Source organism: Strix uralensis, chromosome 4, assembly GCF_047716275.1.
Source record: "Strix uralensis isolate ZFMK-TIS-50842 chromosome 4, bStrUra1, whole genome shotgun sequence".
NCBI classification, from domain to species: Eukaryota; Metazoa; Chordata; class Aves; order Strigiformes; family Strigidae; genus Strix; species Strix uralensis.
In genome coordinates, this window is record NC_133975.1 from 54,022,982 (window position 1) to 54,047,148 (window position 24,167).

Sequence of the window (24,167 nt, forward strand, 5' to 3'; positions counted from 1 at the left end):
CAGGAGGAAACATGGTAACAAGTGATGAGGAAAAGGCTGAGGTGCTTAATGCCTTCTTTGCCTCAGTCTTTAATAAGAAGACTAGTTGTCCTGGGGGAATCCAGCCTCCTTAGCCAGAAGACAGAGACTGGGAGAACGTACCCCCTGCAATCCAGGAGGAGATAGTCAGTGACCTACTGCATCACATAGACATACACAAGTCTATGGGACCGGATGGGATACACCCGAGGGTGCTGAAGGAGCTGGCTGGGGTGCTCGCCAAGCTGCTTTCCATCATTTACCAGCAGTCCTGGCTGACTGGGGAGGTCCTGACAGATTGGAAATCGGCCAATGTGACGCCCATACATAAGAAGGGTCGGAAGGATGATCCGGGAAATTACAGGCCTGTCAGCTTGACTTCGGTGACTGGGAAGCTGATGGAGCAGCTCATCCAGAGTACCATCATACAACACATGCAGGACAACCAGATGATCAGGCCCAGTCAGCATGGGTTTATGAAAGGCAGGTCCTGCTTGTCAAACCTGATCTCCTTCTACGACAGGGCGACCTGCTTGTTGGATGAGGGAAAGGCCGTGGATGTTGTCTACCTTGACTTTAGCAAGGCCTTTGACACCGTTTCCCACAGCATTCTCCTGGCGAAACTGGCTGCTCGTGGCTTGGGTGGGCACATGCTTTGCTGGGTAAAAACTGGCTGGATGGCCGGGCCCAAAGAGTTGTGGTGAACGGAGTTAAATCTGGTTAGCGGCCGGTCACGAGTGGTGTCCCCCAGGGCTCGGTTTTGGGGCCACTCCTGTTTAACATCTTTATTGATGATCTAGACGAGGGGATTGAGTGCACCCTCAGTAAGTCTGCAGATGACACCAAGTTGGGTGGGAGTGTTGATCTGCTCGAGGGTAGGGAGGCTCTGCAGAGGGATCTGTACAGGCTGGAGCAATGGGCTAAGGCCAGCTGTATGAGGTTCAATAAGGCCAAATACCGGGTGCTGCACTTGGGTCACAACAACCCCCAGCAGTGCTACAGGCTTGGGGAGCAGTGGCTGGAGAGCTGCCAGTCAGAGAGGGACATGGGGGTGTTGATTGACAGCCGGCTGAACATGAGCCAGCAGTGTGCCCAGGTGGCCAAGAAGGCCAATGGTATCCTGGCTTGTATCAGCAATAGTGTGGCCAGCAGGGACAGGGAAGTGATCTTGCCCCTGTACTCGGCACTGGTGAGGCCGCACCTCGATTCCTGTGTTCAGTTTTGGGCCCCTCACTACAAAAAGGACATTGAATTACTCGAGCGTGTCCAGAGAAAGGCAACGAAGCTGGTGCAGGGTCTGGAGCACATGTCGTACGAGGAGCGGCTGAGGGAACTGGGGCTGTTTAGTCTGGAGAAGAGGAGGCTGAGGGGAGACCTCATCGCCCTCTACAGCTGTCTGAAAGGAGGTTGCAAAGAGCTGGGGATGAGTCTCTTTAACCAAGTAACAAGTGATAGGACAAGAGGGAATGGCCTCAATTTGCGCCAGAGAATGTTTAGACTGGATATTAGGAAGTATTTCTTTACAGAACGGGTTATTAGGCAGTGGAATGGATTGCCCAGGGAGGTGGGGGAGTCCCCATCCCTGGAGGTGTTTTGACATAGCGCTGAGGGATATGGTGTAGTTGAGAATGGTCAGTGTTAGGTTAATGGTTGGACTAGGTGATCTTCAAGGTCTTTTCCAACCTTGATGATTCTGTGAACTGGCTTCTAGGGTATAAATGTGAATTTCACAATTCCTTTTTATTTAAGGTTAAATTAAAGCAAAACCATGGGAAAGATCTACAAAGTCTTTGTTTAGGAAAAATTGTTTGTTGTGAATGTTTGGCTTGTGAAAATCTGGATACAGAACATAGCATCCTAAAAGAAGAAGGGTCTTAGCCTTTGATCAGATGTGATGGGTATTCTCAACCTAACATCCAGAAGTACTAGATTTTCTTTCCAAACTGGAGGTGCATTCTGAATGTGGATGAGGAATCAGGCAAATCAGTTAGACAGAATAAATAATAAAATGTTGTTTAGAGGTGTAAGACAAGGTTGCAAGCCAACAGGACTTTAAAATTATGCAAGCTTTAAAAGGAGGATAAGATAATACAAAAGCACAGCAGATGACTTTAGAATTAAGTTAGGTAATGAATTATACTTGTAGGCTTTCAAGAAAATAACTGAAACTCAAAGCCTCTATTTTCCCTACATGAATACAGTGGCATAGTGTTTCTTTCTTTCATTAGAGAAGTGAATGGTGTTTCTCAAAAATTTATTCTCTGTGATTTATTCATATTGTATGGGTTTTTTGGGCGGTGGGTGGGGTGGTAAGCTATGTCATTTTATAAGCATCTTTGTGGAAATGGTTTCATGGCACTATGGAAACACAGATCTTCTCTTGAGTCCCAAACTGAAATTCTTATATTGCGTATTTGAGAAACTTTAATCTGTAATGTAGTTCAATGAAAAGTTATCAGGGAATATTTTAGTTATGTTATAGAGAACACTGAAGAAACAAATTTTTTTGTTGTTTTCCACAGATAAGTTATTTCTACATTTAGACTGTGGTACTCTATTACTGTGGATCTTACTAATGTCATCTTACATGAATTTTCCAAATTTCCATGTAAACTCTGTGTTTTTATTGCTGATGGTTGGGTTTTGGTTTTGTATCAACTTATTGTATTCAATATTCCAAATGTGCCAATGAATGTTTCTAAAATATTACTGAATGAACTATTTCATAATATCCCTGTCTTCCTCTTACATAGATACTCCAATTTTACTGGACGTAACAAAAAGTTACACTAAAGGAATTTGAATGTGTTGAGACCACCTCCCATTTCTAGGTTTGTGTTTGATTTTGGTCGTATTGAATTCAGAGCAGAAATTAACTTGGTGAAGGAATGTAGGGTCCGGATCCAGATGACTGACTTTCCTCCTAGTTTTCCCACACCAACCTAGACCTCCGAGATAAAGATCCCCCTCTCTAAAAACGAGACTTGGACAAAGTACAGATCCCTCATTTCCTGAAATCTCATTGTTTAGGCCAACAAACATGCAGGTCAATGTGCAGGTTGCAGAACTGAAACCAAACACCAGCTCAGTTTCCCTGGATCAGTGAAGTGTAATTTGAGGTTTGTGGTTGCCTATCCAGCTTGGAGAACCGTCACTGAGAACAAAGGCTCAACACTGGTTCCTTCAGATATTTGAGCAACAAAATACTGTTATGCTGTTCTCTTCTGCTGGCATTTGGCTCAGTGCTGTGCTGTTTAGGTAGGCCAGGTGTAAATTTATTGTGATGGTTATGCCAACAAATTCTCCTAGAACACAGGCAGCTTGTGCTGTCCCTATGTAGTAACTTGAAGGAAAAAAAAATAAGAAAGAAAAAAAAGATTTGAGGTCTGCAGATGTTCACATAGATTGTCTCTTAGAACAAAGCTTCTTGGTCTGACTGTACGTCAGTCTCTCTCTATAAAATTAAGTCAGCAGAGTCCTAAGTGAACAATAAATGAAACAATACACAAGTCTGGCACCAGATGCAAATTAAAGAGCAGTAGATGTAACTGGCTGTGATAACTAATGGTGCTTTCAGCAAGACATATGAGATTAAACCCATAGCTTCTGCCCTCAGTGGGAGATGGTGCATACAAACGTGTGTTGTCTTGACTTGTACGTCTTTGCAGCGTGACTGCTGCTCTTTGGATGGGGAGCCTTTTTTCATCAGTAGAAACTCAAACTCACAGTGTTTTGTTTAGCTGCATTTCAGGATGCTAATTAATAATCGGGCTTCACTGAGTGTTCGCTGGGGTCTAATCAGATCTGTGTTTTAAACAAGTATGGGGTTTTGTTTGTTTGTTTTTAGTGAAGAGCTCATTAGAAGTTGATGGGAGTTGAGTGCATCTGGGCCCAATCATTCACCTCTTCCTGAAGTGCCTAGTTCAATTGAGTTGTTTAGTGACAAGAAATACAACCTCAGCAGGACCTTAATTATTTAATCTATCTAACCACAACATGAACATTATGAGTAATGCATAGAGGTAGATCAAAACTCTTACATCTCCATGTCTGAGCAGAAACACTGGAAAAGGAAAAAGGTACCTCTTAGTGTGCATGTGCAATATTATACAATTACTGCTTGTACACATAAAATATGTACAACACCATGATAATAGTTAAAGTTTCATCTGTCAATTTTCTCAAGCGTGATTGAATTATAATACTTATGTTAAATGCACAATATCAAATGTAATTGATATATATTTCTGCTTTGTTGCAGATTACACCACCTTACTTAAACTGCGAGACAAGAATATTTATTGAAAATTAAGAGTTCTTCAGGTAAGGACTGAGTTAAGTAATTTTCTTTCTATAAAGACCGTTGTTGTTAATAAGCACCAGCATGAAGTAAACAGAGGACAGTTCCTGTTTGTGAACTACACTTGGAAGAGCTGAAGAAAAATCATGTGAGGTATTTGTGGTGATACAGGCTGTAGTAAACATGCTACTTGAGAAAGATACACGTATGCATGTTTGGATGATCTTACTGTTTTGAATGCTTGGTACCTAGGATGTCTTTCAAGAAAGGATTAGTAAAGAGTTGTCTTCTGACAGGAAAAATGGGAGCCAGCTGAGAAGGTGGCGGGAAGTAATGGGCAGCACTCTGACAACAGCTTTTAGGAGCATGTCTCTGGTGCAGGCTGCTTGTCATTGTCTATCTCATATTTTCAGAGAAGCACTGGTAGACTTAAACTTCATGTTCAGGAAATGTCCCAAGTCCCCTTGGGGTTATTGCTAAAAAATAGCATGACCGGCAAGTTAAATTGTCGTTCTTTTGACTGATGTCTCCCCTGAGATAAACAAGCAGTAGATGGCAGAGCGAAAAATCAGCAGCTCTTTGTTTAAACAATCTGTTAAAACTCCTGCCTTGTGCTTAAAAAAAAGGATTTGGGGCTTTTCAGGAGGATTGTTGAAAGATTAAATAATTACTCTGCATGATGGGAAAAGCCCCAGTTTGCTGGCGATGGTGCTGTAAAGCCTTATAGTCACAGCTGACAAAAATAAAATATGAGAAGTTTTACCTTGTCACATAATGGCGTGGGGGTTGTGCTTATTTTACTTCTAATGTAGTCTAGTACAGTGCAGGTAAGCAGTTCACATGACTCCAAGTAAAGGAGAGAGAAATATGTTAATTTGATAAATTATAAAACATATGAAGATTCCTTTTAAGTTATGAACTGTCAGACCACTTTTCTGAGGTAATGAAAACTTTGTGAGCTGTTCAGTCTACAGAGACCTTGACCATCCTTACAGTTTCTTCCATTTATGTCCATCTATTTCATTTTAAAGCTTACAAACAAAATACAGGAAGTTACTGAAATTAGATAATTAAACATTTTTTCATACACAGATAGCTCTTCTTAATCGCACCATATTCTGTTACTTTGCCCAAATATCATAAACAGCCTGAAATTGAGAAATTGTGTTGAAATTCCTTTGGGTTTGCATTCTTGGAACTTTTCCTAGAGCAATTTCATGACCTAATTTGCATTTGGTGTTAGAAAATTTATAAGACTCTAGTGCTTTGTTACTTATGCCTAGGTTTTGAAAGGAAGAAGAATGAATGCCTGTTAAGTTTAAAATAAAATTGTAGCCTTTTCTTATAAAAATGGACATGCTATCATTGAAGTGCCAGTAAGTTGCATGGAGGTATTAAGAAAACAAAAAGCTATCTGTTATCTTCCAAAGCTTATAACCTAAACAAATGGATTAAGCATAATCTTTTCTATGTTAATCTTTATTTATATAGCAACATGGTATATAAAATTTTTTAAGATTAAAATTAATTAAATTGCTATTAATTTTCTGTGTTCTGTCCCAAATCTTTGTCTTGCCATGCCTGTAGAAAATCATTATTTTTCTTATTAGATGTTCAGGCATGTTTTAAATTGAGTTTAGAAATACTTCCTTTTACAAGAAACTTTTTTTTTCTGTGGTTTTGAATCTTTTTAAGATTAGTAATCTATTTACCATATGCAACTAAATGATAGCAAATGCTGGTCCTGCTTCTCTAATACCCTAGTTTATTGTTTATCTACTTGAATCTGAGTAGAAATGAGTACAAGGATGATGATAATACCAATTTAATTGTATGGATCTATACATTGTATTTGGTTGGACATCTGCATAGCTTTAGTGCTTCACACTGAAGACCTTCTGAAGGTCACTGAATTACTCTGTGCTTAAAATGTCTCCCTGGAGGAAGGGGGATACCTCGGACATCTTATATTATGTACCAAGCCACTTCAATCATTTTAGGAAGAAAATGTACTAGTAAATTAAACACAAAGCATGTCCATGCTTTTTCTATGTAATTCTCTGTACTATTCTTTGCTTTTAGAATTATACTTGCATAATACAAAAATTGAGCTGGCATTCACTGCATTATAGGATTCTGCCTGTAAGATGCTATAGAAGATTGTCCACTCTTTTAGCAGCAGTAACTTTTTAACAGTTGACCGTTTATCATTCAAATCAAGCTTTGAAGTTTTAGTGACTACTTAAATTTTGAATGCCCTCCCTTATGTGATGGTTGAAGTAGCTCCAGTGGGTTGTACTGGTTGTGTCTGCCACGGCTTTACCAATATGGGGAACTGTTCTACTTCAAAGACAGTGTATAAATATTTTATTTGTATATTTGCACTGCCATTTATTACTGGAAAAATCAATAATTATAGGAGAACGTAATAAGTCTGGTGCTTCATGCCTTGTGCACCTAAAAACCCATTTGAGCTTGGTTTTGCTTTGAGAAGGACTTTAACTTAGTTGTGGTTATTCCACAGATATTACTTCCATGGAAAGAAGAAATAATAGTAAGAAGAAATAATAACATCAAACCTAATAACTTCAGCTGGAAGCATTTTCTGCTATTATTTTACATGGAACTGGTGCAGCTGAGATAAGGATATGGCAATATTCAGAAAACTGTTGCTCCACAGCCTGGACTTGAAACTACTTTGATTCTTGAGCTGACTCTTATTAGGCCCATAGAGAGTTGTCTTCAGGAGCACAACCACCTGAAACTTACTTCTTTTGGGTAGGGGAGACCAGGGAGGAAGAAGACAGAGGGTACCTCTCATGTGGTTTGGCTTCATAAGCTAGTATCATAGACAGGGTCATGAGAAAAGTAGCAGTAGTCCAAGGGAAACAGAACGAGGGTGAGCGTGGGACTGGAAAAGGAAAGCAGAGTAGTCCCTTCAGTGACAACCTACTGTCGTCTGAGCTCAGCTGTCTCATAAAACTGCTGTTGGCAAGTTGGTGAGGAATTCTCCAGTCTGCTGAACAGGGCAGTATAAAGAGTCTTACTAGTTTCAGACCCCATGAAACATCTCCATTTCACTAGCTCCTAAGGAAAATATTCCCTGAGCCTCCCTCCAGCTCAGAGCTGTTTTAGGACTCCTGTTCTTCCTCCTTCTGAATCCTTTTGACAGATTCAATTTATGTCACACTCTGGGGATTTGATTAATTTCTTATTATTGGCCCAGTCCTGCAAACCCCTGCAGTCAAGGTTGGCAAGTGTACTGTTGTATCTCAGTATAGACGAGTTCTGCTCCTGCACATTCAATCTGTGGCATGTTTACTGTGCGGGAAGATACACCGAAACTATGTTTGCTTGAGGAATAGGTGGCACTAGAATGTGAAACATACTCTAATAACAGAGTGGATAAATTTACTCAGAATAGAAATTTAAGCAGCTTTTACCATATGCCTTAGTATCAGAATTTTAAATTAGATTTCCTCAAAATGGAAATCCAGATTCAAGCTGACATCATAACATATGACCTCCAGTAGCAATGAAAATTGAAAACATGAGACAAGGGCATTAATCACTGAATAGTTTATAAGCTTGCCCTGAATGTTCATCTGAAATGTTAACACTATTTTATTATATCCAATAACGGCTTAAAGTAAAAATTTATGAATACTTTGGGGTGCCTAAGATAAGGCATTCAGACTCATTTAATTGTACTCTGGCTCAAATCTTTCGAGCCTTTAGTTAAGTACACAGAGCTACTTGCATGCCTAACCTATTGCTTTTAGTGCATGCATAACCTATTGCTTTTACTGGGACTGGAAATGTGAGCAAGGTAGTGGAGTCTGATATGGCAGCTAGACTTGTGTGAACTCAGAAATCTGTACATACCCAGTTGCAGAAGGAATTGTTAAATGGCTTCAGCGTGGATGTGTCTGTGAAGTTAGGGTCATTGTTTTCTGGGGGTTTTTAGTTTGCTTAGCAATTTGAATTTTGGTTTGGAGTTCTACTAGTAATTCTTTCTTGTAGAGATAGTTGTAGTAGTAGTGTTGAATATAGTTTAATATGGAGTATAATGAAAGTAATTTAACTTATGTATGCATAACTGACCAGAGCTGTAATCAAACATATCTTTTCAGTTCACTTGATGGAATTATCACTTTAAATTAATTTGTAATTTCATTAATTCTCAAGATATTTTCATTGATACTGTTTGTTTGTAGCTGGTATTTTATAATTAACAGGTACAAAATTTATTTGATAGTTTCAAAATAAAGAAATTTAAGAATGTCATATTAATTTTCTTTTGATCTCAAATTTATATTGCTTCCTCTATAATATATTCCCCTTACATGTGACCTCATCAGAGTATCCCAGAATATTCATAATTTGATGTCATATATAGTTGACTTCAGTGGAGTTTGGAAAAACACAAGGGAAGGTGGGATCATTACTTTCCAGACTATTCACAGCTGCTATTGAGTCGAGGGTCTTCTGTCTTTTCTTGAAGAATGTAACTTCTGCTCCTTCTGCCTTCCCAGTATGCAAGTTAAAACTTTGTCTCTGGTATTTGAGTCCAGTTTGTTTTGGTCTGTGTATTTTTATTGTGACTTAAAAATATTAAGCATGATCAGTCTTGCTTTACTTTTCCAGCTCCTGAATATGCAAAAAGTCAGCTTGAACGTTTAAAGAATGTGTGGTCAAAATATGATCTCACATTAGCAGAAGTATATGCATGTTGTGCTAAGTATTTTTGCATGTGTTAGGAAGACAGATTTAGGCCACCATCAGAAAAACCTTTTTTATGAAAGCTTTAGGGAGGAAGGTGTAGCTCATCAGAAATGGGACAACATAAAGACAATTTTTGAGACATCCAGATAACACAAAACTTACCTGTTTTCTACCACAAACCCTCCTCTTTTCAATGTACCTCAGGGAAGAGAAGCAAAATGTTTGAGCAAGCCTTGGGCTGTGCAGTTTAGAGTGGTATGCAAGCAAACTGCAGCAAGAGATGCAAACTTGCTAGGGCCCAGGAGTAGCATCATACAAATGAAGAATGTCTGATTGCTAACTATAGGTCAAACGGAGTGCCTGGATGGGACTCCCCTTAGCTGCACACTTTAACTCCCAAGTTGGCGGTGGGAGAGCGAAACCCCAACAAAACACCCTTCCTAATGAGCTGAAGTTCATACATGGTGTTTAAATGTTTCACTTGTCAATGGAGAATCTTTTGCTGGGAGAGCTTCTTTATTCCTATGTAGCTTGAGCCAGTGATTTCAAGATAGATTTAAGTGCTTTTATAGGTGAAAATGAGCGTAACTGACAGTGAGCTGGTTGTGGCTTTTATATTTTGCTTTATTGGGTAGTTCCAGTAGTAAACTGAATTTACTGAAGTAAATCTATTAAATGACCTTAATTGTCTCTTCTCAATAATATTTTTAAAGAACTCCACTCTTTGCCTTTTCTTATTTTAATGTAAGGTACATGGTGCAGCTTGTATATGCATATTGTTTGAAAGCTTTGAATGGCTTGCCTGTCTGATCCATTTTAATAGATTCCAGCCTTTTTCCATGACATCATTATTGTAACAGACTTCCTAGAAAATATGAACAGCTGCTGTGTATTTTTTTCCTGTGTTTTATATTAAAACTGTAGCAGCTTTTCCGTTCTCTACAAATGACAGCAATAGGCTTGTCTGATGTAAAACAAACTGAAAAAGTCAAAGTAAGGAGCTGTGACACTGTTAACAGGCCAGTAATGTAACAGGTCCCCATGTATGAATCATTTCATAATGCAATAAGGGATTACTTATGCTGCTGTCATACTGGTCAAAGGTTGGTCCCATTTCCTTCCCCCCCTCCCCCTGAACTAAACTGTGCATCATTAAAGATGATGAAAACAGTATTGTACTCAGCTTCCTGGCCCAGATGGCAATTTGCATGAAGAATTTTATTGTGGGTTTTTTCTTCCTAATGTCATTCTTATGCAGACTGTGCATAGAGGTTTTAAAGTTCTTTTCAGTTCTTACAGTTCAGGTCAAGGAGACTTGCTTCATTGTTTCTCTGCGCATCCTGATGTTCTGGGATTGTTTAGAGGCCACTTTACATGGAGCCTAGAGTATTAAAGAAAACTAGGAATTCATCAATCTTGTTATGCCTAATTTTCTATCTGGCTCCATCTGTAAAATAGCCGAAAGGTGTCAAAGAATGATGTGGGCCTTTAGATCATTATATTGTGTTTTGTCTGGAATACCTTGATTGGCATTTTAGTATCTTTTAGGTGGCTTGTACAAACCAACCATGAAGTTGGTATGTTTCATTCAGCAATAGCTACATTTGATTTAACAAAAATAGCAGGTATAAACAAAACCTATCCTTCATGTGGCTCTAGATAGAAACGTGCAGCGCTGTGCAGGATAGCGAGGTCCTTGTAGGTCACTCCTACCATCCAGCAAGCCAGGAGTTAACAGCTAAGTCTGGTCTCACCTGCGTGCTCCAGCTGGAGTAAGGAGACTGATTGTTGATGGAACAACCACTGCTTAGAGAAATCTGCAAAATCCACCATAAAGTCCAGCTTCTTTTAGCTGAGGTGGGTTTTGCTTAATTGTTCTGCAACTAGGGCTCAACTTCAGCCAATCTTCTTCTTTCCTGTGTTCCTCTACAATTCTTTTCAGATTTGGCACCTGTCTAGAGAATCCAAAAATCACACTGGCTTATTGGGGAAATGCCCAACCCATGTATTTCAGTATATGGTTCCAGTAATGTATGAACTGTGCTGCTCCCAGGGTTGTCTGATCCTCTGATAGATCATGCTGGTGGTGCTCAGCCATACTCAGGGATGTGTGGTCCAAAGGTGTGCTGAGTATGAATCACCATAGCAAGTTGGTCCCAGCTACAGTACGAGAGCTCAGGTGCCAGTTTTGGGTGTTTGGTGTCCAGGAGTGCCCCCAGACTCCAGCCCTGCACCAACTCATGCGGGAAGCGTGGCCAGTCTGACTGGGGGAGGCTGTGCTGGAGCCCAGCTGACTTAGAGACCCACTAAGCCTTACAATGTAATATGGCCATAAGATGACTCATCATCAGTTAATGCTGTTATCTCAGTCCTGTGTCTTTTGGGGTGCCTTCTCCCTTCATTTGAAAATAAGACACCCGTGTGTTTTCTCCTGTGTGGGGAAAAAAATGCAGCAACTAAGTACCTCTCTTCTTTGTGAGGCAGGGAGATGGTTTGTGCACCAGGTAGGTGACTGAGCTGACTGAAAAATACTAGAAGAAAATCGATACTAACCTTGCAATGAGAAGCTAGATAAGGACAGGGCTACATTGTCCCTGTCTGCGGTGTTCATCAAATGGTACCCATTTTGTGACTGCATATAGAGAAATAATTGCATGAAAGAAGTAACTAATGCATTCTGGTGATTATCAGTTAAGCCCTTCTTCATCTTTTACGAACTTTAAAAAAGACTGCCTGACCTGTTTCCTGTTCACATCCTAAAGCAGACTTGAAAGCACATAATATATAAATAATACTAATACAAATTCTTGTTAGCCCAGATGTGGCAGAATACATGAAAATTACTCTCTGTCTTATAACCACGGAAGGCCTAAACCAACATATGAGTATACAAGGTGACTGATGCCTATAGAAGAAAGCTAAGGTCATTCCTTCGAATATTTGATATATTGTGGTACCCAGCGACTAATGGTCGATGTCCGTGGCTTCTGGGCTGTACAACACTCTGGGTAGGAGGACACCGTCAAACCACACACCCCTTTTTGAAGGTCATCTTGCACCAGGGTGATATGGTTAACAAAAATCCAGTTTCATTCCAAAATTAAGCAATTTCTGAAACTCATTTTTGTGGTCATCTTGTTTACATTGAAATGAGTGTAAAAAGTCTGATGTTCAGTGGAACAAAATCTGTGTATCATTTTCACTTAGTTTTTACAGGTAATTAGAAAGCAAAGTGAAGAAACAGCATGTTATGTAGAAAGCATTTTGAGACTGTAGTTCTTATCATACCACTGAGGTATGTTTCTGAGGAAAGTGTCTTTCTCATTACCCTAAAATTCCCCAACATGGGGAAAGCTGTAGGGACTCACTGTACGAATTTTAGCTTACTGCTTTTTTAGAGCATGCAGAAATTAATTTCTTCCTTCCCTTTCCCTCAACTCCCATATCATTTTAGAAATTATAGCTCTCTGGCATTGCATTTCTAGTCAGCTTGGCATATTTCAGGTGTACAGACAGGCTGTGGATTGTTTTATTAGTTCATTTCAGTAAATAAACTTCTTTACAAAACTGTTTTTCCATTTCCTACCCCCCAAAAGAAGGTTCCAGAAAGTAATTGATATTTACATAAATATATATTATTAGGTTTTAAATAGATGTCAGAGATAAATATTTGCCAGCTCAGCTTATAAAAAATTTTACTTACAAAATACATCTCTTTTTTAGCTATTATTTTTATTTAAAAACCACAAAATATCAAGCATCCTGTAGAGATGAAACACTTTATGATGGAAAATATTTTTGCTGTCGTTGGTACATATAATCTATAATATATGCAATATCAAGTAATTTAATGACAATGACCACATCCATTCTGATCTTTGCAAAACTTTGGAGAAATTCCACTGAAATGGATGTAATTAATCTATAGTTACAGCACTGAGTCAAAAAAATGGATCCTGCATTTGCAATTTGAATAGAAAGAGATCTAGAAAATAAGAATTCAACCATTCTTCAGACATGTAATGAAAAGTGTTTCGCATTTTGCTTCATACACCTCTAAAACAAAACTTGGAATATGTCTTTGTAACAGAATATGTCCAAAAAATGTAATTCATTGAAAATTTACTTAACTGTGGCTTTTCTATTGAGACCCTTCTTATGGTGATAAACCTGAAATGGTTATTATAATGAAAACATGAACCTTTGAGTGAGAGGACAATGAAGAGTGTTTAAATACAGTCTGTTTTATAAATAAATGACAGTAAATTGTATGTTCAGGGTGAGAATTGATTTTTCTCATTTGCAGTACAGATGCTTTTCAATTAGATTTGTGCTAAAATTAATGGCAGACTATGGGAAGAAAAGTATGTCTTAATTAGCTGAACATGAGCTTTCAGATATTTATTGCACCTCCTAGCACGAGTCCCTGCCTGTAAAACAGGTCAGTCAGCTACTTCATCTGTTCCACCAGAACTACTCAGAACATCAAAATACGTAAGACACAAAGACCTTCCTGAGGCCCATAGTATTTGAAAGGCTTTACTTACTTCTGTGTGGTTTTCTCTCTGCTATGTAGATGTGCATTCCCCATGGTAAACCCTTTCGGGTGCAGTTCACGTATTAGAGTTATCACTTGCCAAGACCAGTCCTAATCAGTGTGGCAGTGTTGCAACAATGTAGAAGAAGGTTTGAAAATAACTTTGTCTCATTAGCCCTATTTAAAAATCTCTTATGGAGCTGGTTTTACTCTGCTTCAGAAGTTTCTTTAGAATTTGTGCTCTCCTGGCATTTCCTAATATTGTGGTACATGTCATACTTGGAGACTATTCCAATGGTTGGTGTGAATGGTAATAAGAGGGCTTGGGGTTATTTTTGGGGTGGGGTTGGAGGGTTAGGGGTTTCTTTTGCCTTCATCACCATCAGCTTTACACTGGCCCATGTTGGTAATGAGTATAATTTATAATAAGCTGTTGCCTTTAAAAACAGTAGCCTATTCTCTGTGAAATGAGTTGATGCCTGTTAGACCAACTGCAGAAGTCTATGCTGCAAACCATCAGTACAAGCAAAATATAATAGTATTGCTGTTGTAGCCATGATGTTCAAGGACTGTTAAGGACTGGGGCAGGGTTTGCAGGGAGAGCTAATATCTTTTATTAGATGAACCAATGTATTTGGAAAAAACAGACACTTTCAGACAAACAAGGCCTCCTTCAGGTCTGTGCAGGAAAGGCTTTCTGTGCCCAAAAGCTTGTCTGTTTTTTCCAACTGTATCAGTTGGTCTAATAAAAGATATTACCTCTCCCTGCAAACTTTGCCCAACTGAAACATTAGCATTCCTCTCAGCAGCTTTAACAGAAAAGCCAGCAGCAGCATGGGCACGGTGTTTTGCTGAATTTCACATGCTATACCTCTGCTCATGCTTTACCTGCCCTGCACTTCTTCTCAGATGTGGGACATCAGTTACAAAGATGACTCCTCTGACACAGACTGGCAATGCTCATTGGAGAGTTTGTTTATTGCTTTCCTTAGTTTTAACTTAAATTTTTGATGAAAAGGAAATTTGGCCTTCTGTGGGGTCTGTTTCTTTCTACTTGCTTGAGAGATGTAAGTCCATACCTCCTGTTAATGCTAATCTTCCCTGCGTGGCCAGCCCATGTGTTGAAATAGTTACAGAAGGGAAGATTGTTCACTGGGCTTTGCTCTGCTTTTCTGATGAGTCTGATTTGTGATGTGCTTAGGTCTGGAACAATGCTACTCACCCAATTGGTGCTCATGAGTCTCTTGCCTCGATTTAGAAAGGACTCTTCTTGCAGCAAATAGAAGACAAAAATATTTGGTGTCTTGGTGGAAAGTGGGTCTAAAGGGGTCTGCTGTAATGTAAAAACAAAAGGAGCAGTGTTTCCAGCTAGAGCACCAAACATCTTGGAGTCCAGTGCGGAAAATGTTTATAGTGTTGTATAGTTTTATTACTACAGACTGAAGGAAAACACCTTATTGAATGACTATAGAGAACTAGATTTTGTACCAGTGGACTATGGGATAGTGGACAAAGAAAAGCCCTCTCTACTATGGGGTGGGAGCAGGGAATCTGTAAAGAGTACTCACCTTCCTTGTACAGCGTATAAGGACAAATGCTGTTTTCAGACCCACTGAGGATCATAAATTCACTCACTGTGAAGAACTGAGTTGCAGCACTGGGAGGCTCTGTGGATGCCCGTGGGCATGCGGATTACCAGGCTCGAGGGACTGCCAAGTCCTCCCACGGAGACACTGTGCAAACAGCATTTGTGGAGCTGTTGCCTTTCCACTCCTCCACTCCCAAGATGCTTCATGTAAAACCTGTTTACTTGGTCTTGTTTTCTAGCTGACATTGTCTACTTGTGTTTTGCTTGGTGTTTCCTCACTGTGGTGGGCACTAACATGTGCAGAACAGTCCCTTCTCTCTGCACCAGCTGCTCCATGTGTTTGATAACTGTAGTCCTTGTACCCTTGGCAGGATTTATCTCTTCTTGAGCAATACATGTTATTAAAGCAGCAAAGTTCAGTAGTAAGCTCATCAGTGCCGTTTAATTTTCTTTTGTGCCTTTGCTGCTTTTATAGTGCTATACTAATGCTAGCTGTTGCTGAAGACTGTAGCTGCTGGGTGAGCCTAGGCCTGCTGTGGAGTCCCAAGATGGTTTGGTTTTTATGCTGTTGCAGCAAGAGAACAAATAGTTCTCTCTGCACATTACAGAATGAGGTGTGAGTGAGCTGTCATGTCCTCTCAAGGAGCTGGATCAGAGAGCTAGGCTGAAGCCAGGGGCTGAAAAATGTATCCTGTGCATAAGTGCCAGGGCGAAAAATAGTTGGGCTGCCATTCTCCCTGTTGTGTTTGCAGGCAGTGACTGAGGAGGACTTGGATTTGAACGTGAAAAAAAAACCCACAGTGTCTTTGTGTTAAACCTACATGTAGACTAAAAATTAGCAAGGAAGGAGAGGTGTGAAGGAGGAAAAGGTAGACGTGTATTTTGTCAGACACTGCTTTCATGCAGTGGTTGTCCCTTGCTCTTCCACCTCCAGAAGAAAAATGTATTCCTTGTTTAGTCTCAGTTGTTGTGAGCTGGTCCACTTTCTCTTGTAGATCCCTAAGTATCTTCAAAGCCTTTAGCCTCGGCAGCTTTCAGCTCTGTCCTTCCAACAGACAGTGGTTTGCTGAGTCCTTCTCAATTTCATCATTTATATGCACTGAATTTCTCCCTTCCTCCCCCAAAGTAGTAGGATTTCTTTGGCTGTGCTGTCTACGATGAGTACCAGGATGGGATCTTTCTTGATATCAGTCTCCAGGTAAGATGTGACAAATCAGCCCGAAAAGAGCCTAAACCCTGGTACGCTGTAGCAAAGTAGGTGGAAGATGTCCTTTCCGCTTCGAATTCTGTGATGTTTTCATTGCTGCTTGCCTGCTGTATTGTGCGCCATCCTCGCAGCCAGCCATTTCTTGATGCTGTCATTGCATCTTGCATGGTACTTATGAGCAGCTGCAGCTTGGCATGCATCTCTGCAGATGAAGAGGTATCCAAAAAATTGTTCACTTGCTTGCAAACATGAGAAGCCAGTTGTGATGTTTACTGACCATTCATGTTTGGAAGATCATTTTGCAGCCAAAAGAAAGCTTAAAATCTGGAGACATTTTGGCATTTGTGTAGCTGAGTGGGTGGATAGGTTGTTTTCGAGCCTTGATTAAAGCACATGTGTTGGGGCACAAGGATGGAGAAGCTAAACAGTGCAAATGTAGTGTGAAGTGTTGTTTAGGAGCTGAAATACAGATATGTATGGTGACATGTCAAAGTATAAGGTGCAAGTATGGTATAAGCAAATAAATGACATGTGTGGCCAAGAAAACTCAAGAAGAGAGACAGAAAAACGTGACCTGAATAGGCAGACCACAGACGCTAACACAGTCTGTTATGTGTAAGGTCTGTGTATGTGGGACAAATCACTGTCATCCAAATCTCTCTTTAAAAAATAATGAGACACACAGCTACCACCATGAAAACTTAATGTGTAAGGTCTGCTGTAAATTATACTTCAGTGTAACATGTACAGAGACTCTGAATGCTGGAACTGGTGTCTCTCTGAATATAATTTGGGGCACATGTGGTAATAATTCAAAAATACTCTTACCCTAATTTCTAATGTATGTATCTTGTAGTGTAGTCTTGTTGACTTTTGCCAGATCTAGGCTAATAATAATAAATAATATATAATATTTTTGCTGATGTAACAAGCTTGGAAGCCAGCCTGTTGAATCTGAATAACTTTGTGATGATAAAATACCAGCATCAAAAACTGAGGAAGCAGTGAGATTGACATGGAATCTGTTTGCTATATAATAATCGTTTATTACACACCAGTTTTTGTGTAACTACTTTGAATGTTGTGATGACAGAAACAAAGTTCACAGGCTTTGTTGTCTTTGATAAATGAAAGGTAAATATAGCTTATATTATTTTAACTCTTCCAGGAAGAGTCTTGCAACATGGACTTCTTGTCCTTATCCATAGTAACCATCCTCTTGACAAACGTTTCTTTTCTAGGTGCTAACAGTTAGTTTCATTTCTCCACTTGAGCAAAATTCCTTTCTTTTTTCTTCTCCACATAAATTAGTAAGTGGGAGTTACCTCTAGTTTCTGTAAAGCATGTGAATTTTAACACATGTACATAAATCCTATTTTTTAATATTTGCACTTTGCAAACACCTCAGTGAATTAGGTTTTTTTCTCCAGAAACCTTTTGGAATGGTTCCTCTTCTCCTTCTTAGAGGATTCTTCATTATGCATCCTCTCATCAGTTTGTTACTCATGTTACTCATCAGTTTGTTACACAAAGGAGCCTCACTACTCACTACTTTTCCACAGCCCCGCAGGGCAACAGTTTTCTTGGACTGTTTCCTTGTGCTGTGAAAGATGTACCCATTCCTTGTGCGTGCTTTCCTCCTCTTGGTTGGGAATTAAATGCTTTTAAATCTCTGTTCTCCCACGTTACTGCTGGTTAAGTAGATTGGTCTTTCTTTTTCCTTAGTAAATCCCTTAATTCCCAATTCTTCAGCTGCCTCTGAAGAATCTTAGAGCCTCCTCTTCTGGGCAGTTTGCTTCTCTCCCATCATGGGTGACTAAATTTTTCCCTTCTTTTTCTGCTGTTAATGCAGGAGCTGCCTTCTCTCTGGTCTTCGCCCATCTCTCTGTTTGTTTTAGAAGAGATAGACATGCTTTTGTCTAATGTCAGTTCAGTTAGGCGCATGTTATCTAATCAGTGACATTTTCTGGAGGTTTGCAACCTTCTGGCTCTGATTGTGTTAAGTATCTGACATTTTTCCATTGTGCTCTATATCTTTCCTTCATTAGAAGGGGACATAATAACCCCAAACATCTTTCTATCACAAACTATTATGACTAAAATGATTTTTCTGTCTCAGCTCCTGGTTGCAGAAAAATGTAAATGTAAGCTCAAAAAAATATGCTATCTTATTTTAAAAATGCATGACTCCTTATGTACTGCATTTATGCCTTAGCCAAAAAAAATAAAATTATATTTTTCCAGACAATATAGTTGAACTATACGTAATTTCTAGGATGTTTTCATTCAGAATTTTGCTCATTTTTGGGTGAAATCTCACGATCGTTTGCCCTTGTTCTTGTGGGGGACTTCAACTTCCCAGAAATCTGCTGGAAATACAACACAGCAGAGCGTGACCAGTCCCGAAGATTCCTGGAATGTGTGGCAGATAACTTCCTAACACAGCTGGTGAGAGAACCAACCAGAGAAGGTGCCCTGCTGGATCTCCTCCTTGTGAACAGAGAAGGACTGGTGGATGATGTGGTGGTTGGAGGATGACTAGGGCACAGCGATCATGAAATAATAGAGTTTTCTATTCTTAGAGAGGCCAGGAAAGGGCTAAGCAGGACTGCCATCCTGGACTTCCAAAGGGCTGACTTTGTCTTGTTTAGGCACCAGCTTGACAGGATCCCTTGGGAGATGGTCCTGAAGGGTATAGGGGTCCAGGAAGGCTGGGCGCTCTTTAAGAAGGAAGTGTTAATGGCTCAGGAGCAGGCAGTCCCCAGGTGCTCTAAGAGGAGCAGGCGGCAGAGAAGACCACCCTGGCTGAACAGGGAGCTTTGGCTGCAACTCAAGGAGAAAAAGAGAGTTTACAGCCTTTGGAGGAAGGGGCTAGCCACTCACAGTGATTACAAAGAGTCTGTGAGGCTATGCAGGGTGGAAATCAGGAGGTCCAAAACCCAGCTGGAAGTTAATCTGGCTTCAGCAATCAAAGATAACAAGCAATGTTTCTATAAGTATGTCAATAGCAAAAGAAAGACCAGGGAGAGCATCCATCCCCTGCTAGATGCTGAAGGAAACTTGGTAGCTAGTGATGAGGGGAAGGCTGAGGTCCTTAATGCCTTCTTTGCCTCAGTCTTTAATAACAAGACTAGTTGTATTGAGGGAATCCAGCCTCCTTAGCCAGAAGACAGACTGGGAGAACGACCCCCCTGCAATCCAGGAGGAGATAGTCAGTGACCTACTGCATCACATAGACATACAGAAGTCTATGGGACCAGATGGAATACACCCGAGGGTGCTGAAGGAGCTGGCTGGGGTGCTCGCCAAGCCGCTTTCCATCATTTACCAGCAGTCCTGGCTGACCGGGGAGGTCCCAAAAGATTGGAAATCGGCCAATGTGACGCCCATCTATAAGAAGGGTCGGAAGGATGATCCGGGAAATTACAGGCCTGTCAGCTTGACTTCGGTACCCGGGAAGCTGATGGAGCAGCTCATCCAGAGTACCATCATACAACACATGCAGGACAACCAGGGGATCAGGCCCAGGCAGCATGGGTTTATGAAAGGCAGGTCCTGCTTGTCAAACCTGATCTCCTTCTACGACAGAGTGACCTGCTTATTGGATGAGGGAAAGGCTGTGGATGTAGTTTACCTTGACTTTAGCAAGGCCTTTGACACCGTTTCCCACAGCATTCTCCTGGTGAAACTGGCTGCTCGTGGCTTGGATGGGCACACGCTTTGCTGGGTAAAAAACTGGCTGGAGGGCCGGGCCCAAAGAGTTGTGGTGAATGGAGTTAAATCCAGTTGGAGGCCGGTCACGAGTGGTGTCCCCCAGGGCTTGGTTTTGGGGCCACTCCTGTTTAACATCTTTATTGATGATCTAGACGAGGGGATCGAGTGCACCCTCAGTAAGTTTGCAGATGACACCAAGTTGGGTGGGAGTGTTGATCTGCTCGAGGGTAGGTTGGCTCTGCAGAGAGATCTGGACAGGCTGGAGCGATGGGCTAAGGCCAGCTGTATGAGGTTCAATAAGGCCAAATACCGGGTGCTGCACTTGGGTCACAACCACCCCCAGCAGTGCTACAGGCTTGGGGAGGAGTGGCTGGAGAGCTGCCAGTCAGAGAGGGACATGGGGGTGTTGATTGACAGCCGGCTGAACATGAGCCAGCAGTGTGCCCAGGTGGCCAAGAAGGCCAATGGTATCCTGGCTTGTATCAGAAATAGCGTGGCCAGCAGGGACAGGGAAGTGATCTTACCCCTGTACTCGGCACTGGTGAGGCCGCACCTCGATTCCTGTGTTCAGTTTTGGGCCCCTCACTACAAAAAGGACATTGAATTACTCGAGCGTGTCCAGAAAAGGGCAACGAAGCTGGTGCAGGGTCTGGAGCACATGTCGTACGAGGAGCGGCTGAGGGAACTGGGGTTGTTTAGTCTGGAGAAGAGGAGGCTGAGGGGAGACCTCATTGCCCTCTACAACTACCTGAGAGGAGGTTGCAGAGAGCTGGGGATGAGCCTCTTTAACCAAGTAACAAGCAATAGGACAAGAGGGAATGGCCTCAAGTTGTGCCAGGGAAGGTTTAGACTAGATGTCAGGAAGTATTTCTTTACAGAACGGGTTATTAGGCAGTGGAATGGATTGCCCAGGGAGGTGGTGGAGTCCCCATCCCTGGAGGTGTTTAAGAGTAGGGTCAACATAGCGCTGAGAGATATGGTGTAGATGGGAACTGGCAGTGTTAGGTTAATGGTTGGACTAGATGATCTTCAAGGTCCTTTCCAACCTAGTTGATTCTGTGATTCTGTGATTCTGTGATTTATTTGTAGCTCTTTTTTGAACTGCTTTATTTTTAGCTTAATGAATAAAAATAGTTTACATTTGGCAAATAAGCTAATAATTTATCATGAGCATCCAGAAGCTAAAAAGTCAGGCAGATGCTGGGTTCATTCTCTATTCTCATGTTTTGCAGCAGGTAACATACCAGCTGAGTGTCGGGCTTCATTAACTATCTTAAGTTAATGCTTTTAAAACACTCATCACTGCTAAGCAAAGTATTTCCATCATTGTTAGAATAAAGAGTACAGACAAAATACTTCATGCACTTGAAAGGTTTTATTTTTATTCCTCTATTTCTTATGTGTGAGAAAATGCCACCTCTCCACCTCCCAGGTGAATATTTTTGTGTTGAGTCCCTCTTGTCCACTTGGACCTAAGTTGCAAACAGCACATCTGACTGAGCGTGTGTGTGTTTGCTGCAGGAGTGATGAGACATCCAGGTTTTTGTCAGAGATTCTATGAAGCTGATACATGGCACAATAGATGATGAAATTAATTATTTTATAGGCTCCCACTTTTGAGTGTGTAATTTCTTTTGACTCCTACAGCTTGAACATTTCCCAAGTGCCATATGTGAGATAGTAATACAGAATTCCCCTGAGGCTGGTTTCCCATCAGGATTTTGTGACCACACTGTCCATCTGTAAGTCTGTGTATTAGTAATATTCAACCCCCATTGACCAATTTCAGCCTAACTTGTGTGATGGCTGGAAGGAAAAAGACCTAAAGTTTCTGCAAAAAAGCTAGAAATTGTGTGAAAAAGAGAGACAGAGAGTGAATGTAATATCCCCCCTGAACTGTGTATATATATATATATATAAGCTGTATCAAAACTCTGAATTCTGTTTGCATTTACTATTTGGGGCTTTTTTTAAGCTGTAAGAAAGCCACATAACCATACTTTCTTAGGCTGCCAGCTTCCTGAATAGCAGAACACAATTTGCTTGCTTGTGTTAACAAGCAAATACATACAGTCAATCAGCTTTTAATCAGTTACGTAGTCACAGGGAGAGAGAGATGGTTGATGGCTGCATTTTATAACCCCATGGGCCATAATTGGCTTTCTTGCCACATGTTGTGGACCCTTGCTGTGTAGCCATAAAATCAGTTTGCAACTACATGGAACAGGGTTCAGAACAGCCTTTCCTCTTTTTTTTTTGTTTGTTTGTTTGTTTTCTTTTCAGCTAGTAGCCAGTGGATAAAGGTTTTGGAAGCGATATAGGCATAAAGCAGGGAAGTTTTAAACAAAAAATTGTTTTTTAAAGGAAGTAGCAAATGACTTCTCAAGCTTTGAAGTCTTATTTTTAATAATTTAGCAGTTTGATACATGGGTTCATGTTCCTTACATTTTAGCACTTTCCAAAAACATGTTGAGAAGAGTGATGGGGAGTAAGTCCAATACTGTGAATAATTGTGGAAACATATATACCTGACTGAATAAATTATGATCTGCGATCAACCAAAAAGTTGTGGTACACAGTGAGAATTTTTCCATTAATTTCTCACGATATTTCTCCTTTCTACCTTTTTCTCTAATCCACTGTTTAGATCAAACATCTTTTCAGTGTGTTTATATAGTTTATTTTGGAAGATTCATGAATGGTCAATCCATCTGCCCTTTTCTGTACCTTTTTTTTTTTTACAAAAACACCAAGCTTTTGCCAGGCAACTAAAAAAAAAAAAGGGATTAAAAGCTTCTTTGGATTGCCAAACTAAATGATTATGTGAATGTTTGACTAATGAGAGGAATTTTCACTGGTATGAGATAACTCTCAAATTCATAATATTCATATAGTCAGTGTTTGAGGGTTCATATAACATTCATATAACAGTAACTGAGAGAATGCAAAAGATTAAGGAAAAAACATAAATATGAGCCAACAACATGCCCTGGTTGCAAGGAGAGCCACCAGCTTCCTGGGCTGCATTGGGCAGTGAGCTGCCAGCAGGTTGAGGGAGGGGACCCTTCACCTCTGCTCAGCACTGGTAAGACACATCTGGAGTTCTGGGGCCAGTACAAGAGAGACACGGACATAGTGGAGCCAGTTCAGTGCAGGCACCATGAAGATGATTAGAGGACTGGAGCATTGCTCCTATGAGGAAGGTTGAGAGAGGGGACTGTTCAGCTTGGAGTAGAGAAGGCTCAGGGTGATCTCATCCATATGTACAAATAGCTGAAAGGAGGGTGGAAGGAGGATGGAGCCAGGCTTTTTTCAGTGGTGCCCAGTGATGGGACAAGAGGCAATAGGCTAAGAGTGAAATAGAAGAAATTCTGTTCAAACATAAGGGGCAAAGAGGGAAGTGTTTTTACTGTGAGGGTGTTCAAACTCTGGCACAAGTTGCCCAGAGAGAGTGTGGATTCTCCACCCCTGGAAGCATTCAAGACCCAACCAGCCAAGGCCCTCAGGAACATGCTCCAGGTGTCCCTGCTCTGAGCAGGAGGGTTGCATTAGGCTCTTTCTAAGGTGCCTTCCAACCTTAACCACTGTGTGATTATATGAAATAATAAATTCAGTTTGGAGTTGTTTTATCTAAAAGACAGATACCTTATTTTTCACCAGAAGTGATGAAACAATTTATTGGGATAATCTGAAGGTATTGTATGTAGTTACTATTTTCCATAATAAGGATATATATGACCATTTTCAGACTTGAACCACAGCAATGCAAAGCATGGAAACTTAATTTAAAAAGTAAGAGCAACCTTTCATTAATTAGCCTGCTGTTTGTGCATTCCTAGTAAAAGATAATTTGATTACTTAAAAGAGTAATTGAGATGACACTGAAATTATTTTTATTGTTGCTGATAGAGCTTTTGGAATGTTTCATCAGTTACTTTCTCACATTGTGTAACTTTTTGAATCACTTTGGATTTGTATAAATGATAGTCATCTTCTGGTTAGAAGTCATTCTTCTGGGTGGGAGAGTGAGAATCCAAAGCAAGGAGCAGTATTGTAATAAAAACCTGATTTGAAGCCT

General features: G+C 40.6%; 1 protein-coding gene across 2 annotated transcripts in view; it reads left to right on the forward strand.

The window, feature by feature from the left end:
• The window catches only part of BMPR1B (bone morphogenetic protein receptor type 1B), a 260,892-nt gene that overhangs the window by 96,916 nt on the left and 139,809 nt on the right, over positions 1-24,167 (forward strand). For both annotated transcript variants that reach the window (XM_074866783.1, XM_074866784.1), the window contains exon 2: positions 4,280-4,341. The gene's annotated coding sequence lies outside the window, so the exon portion shown is untranslated. The remainder of the gene's footprint in view (positions 1-4,279; positions 4,342-24,167) is intronic.